The following is a 10,422-nucleotide window of genomic DNA, read 5'->3' as shown; positions in this document are numbered from 1 at the left end:
AACTTATATGCAGAGTACATCATGAGAAACGCTGGACTGGAAGAAGCACAAGCTGGAATCAAGATTGCCAGGAGAAATATCAATCACCTCAGATATGCAGATGACACCACCCTTATGGCAGAAAGTGAAGAGGAACTCAAAAGCCTCTCGATGAAAGTGAAAGTGGAGAGTGAAAAAGTTGGCTTAAAGCTCAACATTCAGAAAACGAGGATCATGGCATCCGGTCCCATCACTTCATGGCAAATAGATGGGGAAACAGTGGAAACAGTGTCAGACTTTATTTTTTGGGTCTCCAAAATCACAGCAGATGGTGACTGCAGCCATGAAATTAAAAGATGCTTACTCCTTGGAAGGAAAGTTATGATTAACCTAGATAGCATATTCAAAAGCAGAGACATTACTTTGCCAACAAAGGTCCGTCTAGTCAAGGCTATGGATGTGAGAGTTGGACTGTGAAGAAGGCTGAGGGCGGAAGAATTGATGCTTTTGAAGTGTGGTGTTGGAGAAGACTCTTGAGAGTCCCTTGGACTGCAAGGAGATCCAACCAGTCCATTCTGAAGGAGATCAGCTCTGGGGTTTCTTTGGAAGAAATGATGCTGAAGCTGAAACTCCAGTACTTTGGCGACCTCATGCGAAGAGTTGACTCATTGGAAAAGACTCTGATGCTGGGAGGGATTGGGGGCAGGAGGAGAAGGGGATGACAGAGGATGAGATGGCTGGAAGGCATCACCGACTTGATGGATGTGAGTCTCAGTGAACTCCAGGAGTTAGTGATGGACAGGGAGGCCTGATGTGCTGCGATTCATGGGGTTGCAAAGAGTCGGACACGACTGAGCGACTGATCTGAATGCTCTTGTTTGTCTTATATTATAGACTTTGTTTTAAAGTCTATTTGGTCTGATATGAGTATTACTACTCCAGATTTCTTATCATTTCTATTCACATAAAATATCTTTTTCCATCCCTCACTTTCTTTTTTTAAATTTTATTTTATTTTTAAACTTTACATAATTGTATTAGTTTTGCCAAATATCAAAATGAATCCGCCACAGGTATACATGTGTTCCCCATCCTGAACCCTCCTCCCTCCTCTCTCCCCATACCATCCCTCTGGGTTGTCCCAGTGCACTAGCCCCAAGCATCCAGTATCGTGCATCGAACCTGGACTGGCATCTCGTTTCATACATGATATTTTACATGTTTCAATGCCATTCTCCCAAATCTTCCCACCCTCTCCCTCTCCCACAGAGTCCATAAGACTGCTCTATACATCAGTGTCTCTTTTTGCTGTCTCGTACACAGGGTTATTGTTACCATCTTTCTAAATTCCATATATATGCGTTAGTATACTGTATTGGTGTTTTTCCTTCTGGCTTACTTCACTCTGTATAATAGGCTCCAGTTTCATCCACCTCATTAGAACTGATTCAAATGTATTCTTTTTAATGGCTGAGTAATACTCCATTGTGTATATGTACCACAGCTTTCTTATCCATTCATCTGCTGATGGACATCTAGGTTGCTTCCATGTCCTGGCTATTATAAACAGTGCTGCGATGAACATTGGGGTACATGTGTCTCTTTCCCTTCTGGTTTCCTCAGTGTGTATGGCCAGCAGTGGGATTGCTGGATCATAAGGCAGTTCTATTTCCAGTTTTTTAAGGATTCTCCACACTGTTCTCCATAGTGGCTGTACTAGTTTGCATTCCCACCAACAGTGTAAGAGGGTTCCCTTTTCTGCACACCCTCTCCAGCATTTATTATTTGTAGATTTTTGGATCGCAGCCATTCTGACTGGTGTGAAATGGTACCTCATAGTGGTTTTGATTTGCATTTCTCTGATAATGAGTGATGTTGAGCATCTTTTCATGTGTTTGTTAGCCATCTGTATGTCCTCTTTGGAGAAATGTCTATTTAGTTCTTTGGCCCATTTTTTTGATTGGGTCATTTATTTTTCTGGAGTTGAGCTGTAGGAGTTGCTTGTATATTTTTGAGATGAATTGTTTGTCAGTTGCTTCATTTGCTATTATTTTCTCCCATTCTGAAGGCTGTCTTTTCACCTTGCTAATAGTTTCCTTTGATGTGCAGAAGCTTTTAAGTTTAATTAGGTCCCATTTGTTTATTTTTGCTTTTATTTCCAATATTCTGGGAGGTGGGTCATAGAGGATCCTGCTGTGATGTATGTCAGAGAGTGTTTTGCCTATGTTCTCCTCTAGGAGTTTTATAGTTTCTGGTCTTACGTTTAGATCTTTAATCCATTTTGAGTTTATTTTTGTGTATGGTGTTAGAAAGTGTTCGAGTTTCATTCTTTTACAAGTGGTTGACCAGATTTCCCAGCACCACTTGTTCATCCCTCACTTTCACTCTGTGTGTATCTTTAGCTCTAAAGTGGGTCTCTTGTTAGCAGTGTATAGATGGGCCTTATTTTTACTCCATTAGCCATTAGATATCTTTTGCCTGGAGCATTTAGTTCATTGACATTTATGGTGATTATTGACAGGGATGTGCTTATAGATGTATTGTTGTTTGCTTCCCGGTTGCATTTTGTAGTTCTCCGTCCTTCCTTCTTTTAATTTGCTCCTCTGTGATGTTGTGACTTTCTTTTGTGGCATGCTTGTGCTCCTCTCTCTCCAGTTTTTACGTATCTATTGTGGGTCTTCGTTTGTCTTTGAAGATCAGAAATCTTAGAGATTATGTCCTCATGTTTGTCCTTTTTGGTGAGTTTTTTCCTGGAACAGAAGATTTCCTTAGAATCTGCAATTGAAGTTCTCTTTTATTTTTGGAGAGTTGTCTTGAACTATATCTCTAAATACTTTTAAACACTCCTTCCTCCCTTTGTTTTTTTTTTTTTAATCTTTTTCTAATGGTATGAAGAATATGCATGTTGGATCTTCTCTGTCTCTCATATGTGAAACATATTCTCTCTAATCCTTTTAAAATAATTATTCTTCTTTACTTCTCTTTTTTGCTTTTCTCTTTCCTCTTCTCTATATGATTCATTATATTTTTCACAGTGTTCATTCTCCTTTATGTAGCTTTCAGCTGAGTCTTCATTTCTAGAATTACTTTTTAAATTTCTTGTCTACGTTTTTACTTCTTTAACTTGTCCTGGCATGTCCCTGAGCTCTTATATCTCTATCTGTACTTTGTGTTGTACAAGGAACAGCCTGATTAAGCTTTTGTAATTCAGTTTTATCTGTTTTCAGAATAAACTTCATCTACAGTGTCACAATATTCTTCTGCTGCATCCCAATATTTTTCTATTTAATGTTTCTTATTTACTATTTTCTTCTTTTCATCAGGTACTTATGGCAAGATAATTACATAGATTCTATTTTAGCTCATTTCTAAATTATGAATTAAGTAAATAAACAGAAGGTTTTGATGACAAGCAAATTTCAGTGAGCTCAGATGGAGGAAGGGCCAGAGTTCTGTTCCTGAATATTAGATGAAGTGATGTGTGCCTGAGTGCACTCTTTCAGTCTTTACTTCTCCAAAGCATCAAAGATCAGCTCTGCATTGCTGTTCATAACACCGAGTCTCTCTGCTCCATATCCTCACCAACAAAATGCCTCCTACAAATATGATTTTTGCATGTGATTCTTTATTCAGTACCATATTTCTTGCTTATAAAGACTCTGTGTGCACTTAAACTTTTAAAATCATGGAATGATGACATGGAAAAAATAACAGAGGAAATAGAACAGAATAATACATTTCTTTGATTTATCCAAAAGAAATCAGTAAAAAGAAAAAAGGAAACAAAGGGACAAGGAACAGATGACATAAGTAGCAAACAAATAGTAAGGTGGAGGCAGAGATTCAATCATATCACATGAAACTGTTGCTGTTGCTCAGTCACTAAGTAGTGTTCAACACTTTGTAGCCCCATGGACTGTAGGATGTCAGGCTTCTCTGTCCATGGGATTTTTCAGGCAAGAATACTGGAATGGGTTGCCATTTCCTTCTCTAGGGGACCTTCCTGGACCAAGAATTGAATTCATGTCTCCTGCGTTGGCAGGCAGATTCTTCATCACTGAGACACCAGAGGAGCCCATTAAGTTAAAATAAAATGGATCAAATTATAATTCAATGGCAAAGACTGTCAGGCTCAATTATATACTATTTCACAGAGTTACACTTTAAATATAAATTTAGACTGAAAGTGTGAAGATGGAAAATTACATACTATGTCAACATTAGCTAAATAAGGTTGTTGTGGCAAATTAATATCACACAAAAAAGATGGAAAGGCAAGAAGATGTTCCACTTGTGATGAAGAGGGACATTTCATAATATAAAAGGGTGAATTCAATAGGAGGACAAAATAATCACAAACATATCTGTATCTAATAACATCTTCTGTACATAAAAAGCAAAACTTAACAAAAATTAAAGAGAAACAAACAAACCCACAATCAAAATAAAGACAAATCCACAATCACCTTTCTCAATAACTAATATAACAGGCCAAGTAACCAGTAAGAACACAGGAAATTTCAACAGCATTGAATAGTCACGTTGACCCAACTGACGTTTATAAAACACTTCACCCAACAATTATACAATACACACTTTTCAAGTGCACATGAGACATACACCAAAATAAACTATACACTGAGTCATAAAGCAAGTCTTAAAAAATTTCAAAGGATTGAAACCTCACTGATAATGTTCTTTAACTACAGTGGAATGAAGGTTGAAATCAGTAACAGAAGCTAACTAGTTATCTGTGAATATTAAGCCACACATTTCTAAATAACCCATGTGTTAAAGAAAAAACACAATGGATTAGAAATATGTTGACTTGAAATAATAATTAAAATATAACCTATCAACATTGTGGGGTATAATCAGAGCACTTCTTAACAGGGCAATTTATTGTTCTAATGCATAAGCTAGATGACAAGTGGAAAGTTAATTATCTAAACTTCTATCTGAAAAAACTTAGATAAGACCAAATTTAACCCAAAGAAAGTAGCAGAAAAGAAATACTTTAAATAAGGCAAAAAAATCAATGAAATGGAAAAGCAGAACTACAACAGAAAAGAATCCACATGACCACAAGTTGCTCTCCAGAAAAGATTTTTTAAAATAATATATCATTTATAAGATTGATGAGTAAAAATGAGTGAAAACACAAGTATCAATGCCAGTCATGAAAACTAAGATATCACCACAGATCCTACAGATATGGAAAGGATAATAGGAGGAAATTAAGAACAATTTTATGTCAAGAAATTTGATAGCTTAGATAAAATGGAGAAATTTTTTTGAAAAAATAAATTTATCAAAAGTTCATATAAAGAATACAATGTCTGAATATTCTCATGTCTTTAAGAAATAGAATCTGTCATTAAAAAACAGTCACTTTACAAAAACTTCAGTCCCAACTGACTTCACTGGTAAATTCTTTCAAAAATTTAATGAAGAAAAGGTACGAATTTTATACAACTCTTTCACAGGAAGGATAAAAGGAGGATATTTCTTCACTCATTTTATGAGGCCAGCACAATTTAGAAAACAGAACCTGATGAAGACTTTATAAGAAATATACAGACCAATATCTCTGATGAACACAAAAATCTTAAAAAAATTAGCTATAGTTAACAGAAAATCACTAGCAAAATAAAGGACTAAAACCGTATGATTAATCTCAATAAATTCAGAAAAGTCACTCAGTGAAATTCAATACCTGTTCATGACAAAAACACTCAGTAAAGTAGGAATAGAAGGAAACTCCCTCCATTTGATAAAGTATCTGAAAAGCTTGCAGCTAATCCATGAAATTCTGAACTGTGACATATTGAATGCTTTTTCCTCTAGGAATAGATAAGTTGAAAATGTTTGCTATTACTACTTATATTCAACATTATATTGGAGGTTCAAGTATGTACAGTCATGGGAAAAAAGAAATAAAAAGCACATCGTTTGAAAATTAAAAAAATAAAAGTATTATTTATGGACAAGATGTTGTAGACACAAGATTCAAAGGGATTTGCAATCTACTAAAGCTAATCAGGGACTTCCCTCGTGGTCCAGCGGTTAAGCCTGCATGCTCCCAGTGCAGGGGGCCAGGGTCTGATCCCTGGTCAGAGAACAAGGTCCTATGTGCTGCAACTAAGATGAAAGATCCTACACGCAGCAACTAAGACCCGACTCAGCCAAATAAATACAAAATACTAAATAAATATTAAAAAATCTAATCAGTGAGTTAGGCAAAACTCTAGGATTCATGGTCAACATACAAAAATCAATTCTTCCTATATATTTGCCACAAATATTGGAAAATGAAATGGTCGAGTTAGAAAGCAGCTTTGAGGAACCCCTCCAACATAACTGAGGACATTCACTTGTCCTTTTTCCTTGCTAAAGCCTGTATGGATCCTGGTGTAAGTAACAAGAAAGATATTCTAGGAAAAATTTCTGTGGAAATGTAAAGTAATATTGGAGGTAATATTATCACTGTAGAAGGTTTTAGAGGAGAGAGTGTTACACAGGAAGTAAAAGCAAACCTGAACCTTGAGCAACATATGCTATTACCTTCAGGGCATCCCTTACTTAAGCCAGATAATTATTCACAGGCTCAGAAACCTCTGGGACAAGAAGCCGTGGCTATAAGCCAAGAGAGAAAAAATTGGATATCTCCTTAATACCCACTTAAGAGAAGAAAAGCAATTAGAGAGTAGATCATTTAAGTAAAGAAAGAGAGGGAAACAGTATCAAGTAGGTATCCAGCCAGTTATTCAACAGGATGATAGTACAAATCATCATGCAACAAATCCTGTCTCTTGCTCACCCCAAAGTCTCAGCAATTGGCTCACTGCGTTTTCAGCAGTAAACGATTAGAGCAGTGACTCAATCTAGGCTTCCCACCTCTGCCCTTCTTCAGTTCAGTTCAGTTCAGTCATTCAGTCGTGTCTGACTCTTTGAGACCCCACGGACTGCAGCACGCCAGGCCTCCCTGTCCATTACCAACTCCTGGAGCTTACCCAAACTCATGCCCATTGAGTCAGTGATGCCATCCAACTATCTCATCCTCTGTCGTCCCCTTCTCCTCCTGCCTTCAATCTTTCCCAGCATCAGGGTCTTTTCAAATGAATCAGCTCTTCGCATCAGGTGGCCAAAGTATTGGAGTTTCAACTTCACCATCAGTCCTTCTGAGGACTGTTCAGGACTGATCTCCTTTAGGATGGACGGGTTGGATCTCCTTGTCTTTCTTACAGAGGAGGAAATGACAGCCTAGAGGGGTTATGAGATTTGCCCCAAGTTGACCCACTTAACTGAAGAGTGGGGAGAAAGGCAGACCACTTCATACCTAGTACAGGGCTCTCTCCATCTCTCCTGCCTTCCTTCTATCAGGTTCTGAGAGAGAACTTAGAAGCATTTGCAGCAACTTGAAGGAATTCACAGCAGGAGTAAAGGTGGCCTCAGATCACCCACCAGCAGTCTTGCACCTGGAGGCTCCCGTGTAGGCGAGGAAGGGCTTTTCTTCTACCTTCTTAGGTGCGATAGCTGGGTCTGTGAAACAAATTGACAGCAGGCAGATTGGACAAAGAATAAAAAAGCATAAGAGAAATGCCAGCGCCACCATTTTGTATTATCTTAAGTTCATGAAATGCCAGGATATATTTAAGTAGGATGTTGCTGTGTCTGACTCTTCGTGAACTTCCATCCTATGCAAGACACCATAACATCATATTAGAGTATGTTTTCTGATCACTGGATCTCTAAAGGGACTGGAATTACTTGCCCTGGAGAGAGAAAAGCAAGTATGATATACTTGTTCACAACTATTAAAGGGTTTTTTTTGTTTGTTTTTCAAGCAGGTCTAGACAGTGAGTGGTCACACATGACTCAATGGAACAGAAACCAGAGGTCTCAACTTGTCAAACCAGGACTCACCTTCTTCCTTAACAGGCTCTCTTACCTTTTATGAATGCAGCCACCACTTTCTACAAATTGAATTATAAGTTATCCACAGTAAAGGGCATTACCAGTGACTGACTCTGCATGCATTTGAGTGTCTGTTCTGTGTCAGCTGCCCTGATTAGGGCAGGGGATACAAAGATGAATTCAGATTGAGTTCCAATCTGAATTCTAAGTCTAAGATCGGTGGACCAGTTTACTGAGTATTCACTTTTTTTGTGTGCATGTGCACCTTTTCTGCTCTCAACCTGCCTGCTGTCTGTCACAGACTCAGCGATCGAACCTAGGAAGGTGGAGGGAAAGTCCCTCTTCCCCTCCAGGGAAGCCTCCAGGTTCAAGACGATGGGTAATCGGAGACCACCTTTCATGCCGGTGGTGGTAATTCCTTCAAGTTGCTGCAGACACTTTGATCTCTCTCAGAATCTGATAGAAGGAAGGCAGGAGAGAAAGAGAGCCCTGGACTAGGTATTAGGGGGCCTGTCTCTCTCCCCACTCTGCAGTTAAGTGGGTCAACTTGGGGCAAATCTCATAGCCCCTCTAGGCTGCCTTTTTCTTGTCTGGGAGAAGAATGAAGGTGGGAGCATAGATTCACTCACCCCTCCAGTTCTTTACTGCTGAAAACCTCATGATCCAGTTCCTGAAACTTTGGAGTGAGCAAGAGACAGTATTTGTCGCCTGATGGTTTTGCCATCGTCCTGTTGAATAACCAGTGGAACACTGACTTGATGGTGTCTCCCCCGCTTCCTTCACTTACATGATCGACTCTAACTGCATTTCCGCCCTAAAATGGGTATTAAGGAAATGTCCAGTTTTTTATTTCTTGTTCTTTGAGCTGGTGTCTATCAGAGACCTGCCCCCCTCCCAGCTCAATCAACAGCTTGCACAGAGCTGGAGGTACAGTGAGTGTCTCTTGGAATATGGATTAGAAATCCAGCCATAGGACAGAGGTGAAGGAAATTTTAATGAGAAAGGAGTATATGAGAATAGTCCTCAATAACTTAGGGATGTAAAGAAGGAAACAAACACTTGTTGGATGTCTGCTAGGCTCCTGGTATTCTGGTCTTCTTGCTACACACTTATCTTTGAAATGATATGTGGTAAGAAGCCTATTTTATGATATTCCCAAGATTTAGAACCTGGGCCATTAGGTTAAAAACTATAGGGACGTAGGGTCTGTTTTTTTTTTTTCTCCTAATTACCAGTAATTCATTCTAGAAAATTTGAAAAAAGGTACAAACAAGAGAAATATCACCTACCATTGTTCCGCCCTGTGACAAATATTACAAAACTTTATTTTAACATATAACAATATAAAGTTTTAATTACAACACTTAAATCATACTGAATCTACCGCTTTATCTCTTCTTTTATTCTGCATCCTATTTTGACGTGATTTGTCACGTGTTTTAGTTGAGCCTCCACTGCTGGATAGTCAGGTGTTTCCAACACTTCAACTTACGGATGACCTTGAGGGGAGTCACTCAGAGGGTGGTGGGTTGACCGGGGCAAGTGTGGAAAGAGAAGGAGACATTTAGCCTGAGAAAGACGAGATTCAAGTGGGAAAATCATAGCTTTCCTCCACTATTTGAAGGTTGGTATTTTGAGGGAACTTGGTCTGTGTAGTCCCAAAAGGTACAATTTAGAAAGAGTGGGTGGAAAGTGTGGGGCAATCAATTCATGGTGTGTACAGTTCAGGGAAGTTGAAGGCAGGAGGAGAAGGGGACGACAGAGGATGAGATGGCTGGATGGCATCACTGACTCAGTGGACATGAGTTTGAGCAAGCTCCGGGAGATGGTGAAGGACGGGGAAGCCTGGCATGATGACTTGATGTAGTCCATGGAGTTGCAAAGAGTCAGACACAACTGAGCGACCGAACAACAGCAACGTTTCAGGAGGTAGTATGTTTCCAGCTCATAAATACGTTTTAACATAGGCTAAAAATCACTTACGTTTACAGCAGGAGGACCTGAGAGTTTTGAAAACACAGAAGTAATTTATTATTTTTTGAAAGGGACATCTTAGAAAGAGCTTCAAAAACAAACATTTGCAGGAAAATCTCTTCTTATTTATTATTATTCATATCAGGGCCAATATTTACATAATGATTTATAGTTCACAAAGTATTAGAAAGAATCCTCCTTTTAAAATGAGAGAACACGGAATTCCCTGGAGGTCCAGTTAGGTTAGGACTCTGGGCTTCCACTGCAGGGGGCACAAGTTCAATCCCTGGTCGGGGAACTAAGATCCCACATGCGCGGTGTGGCCAAAATAAATAAAGAAAACAAAAGAACAAGTTCAGAGAGGTTAAGTAAACCACCCAAGTCCTGCCTCTGGGAGGCAGTGGGAATGCCCCCGTTCACTGTCTCTGCAATCACTCTCTTTCCCTGTTGCTATTGTTACTGTATTAAGGTCACCAGTCCCTTCTTGAAAATCCAGGCTCACAGGACTTTGCCTGTACCGTGCTCCTCTGCAAGAAAATGAAAATGTCCCCA

This window comes from Bos mutus, chromosome 1 (genome assembly GCF_027580195.1).
Source record: "Bos mutus isolate GX-2022 chromosome 1, NWIPB_WYAK_1.1, whole genome shotgun sequence".
Taxonomy (NCBI): Eukaryota; Metazoa; Chordata; class Mammalia; order Artiodactyla; family Bovidae; genus Bos; species Bos mutus.
This window is presented reverse-complemented; position numbering follows the sequence as displayed.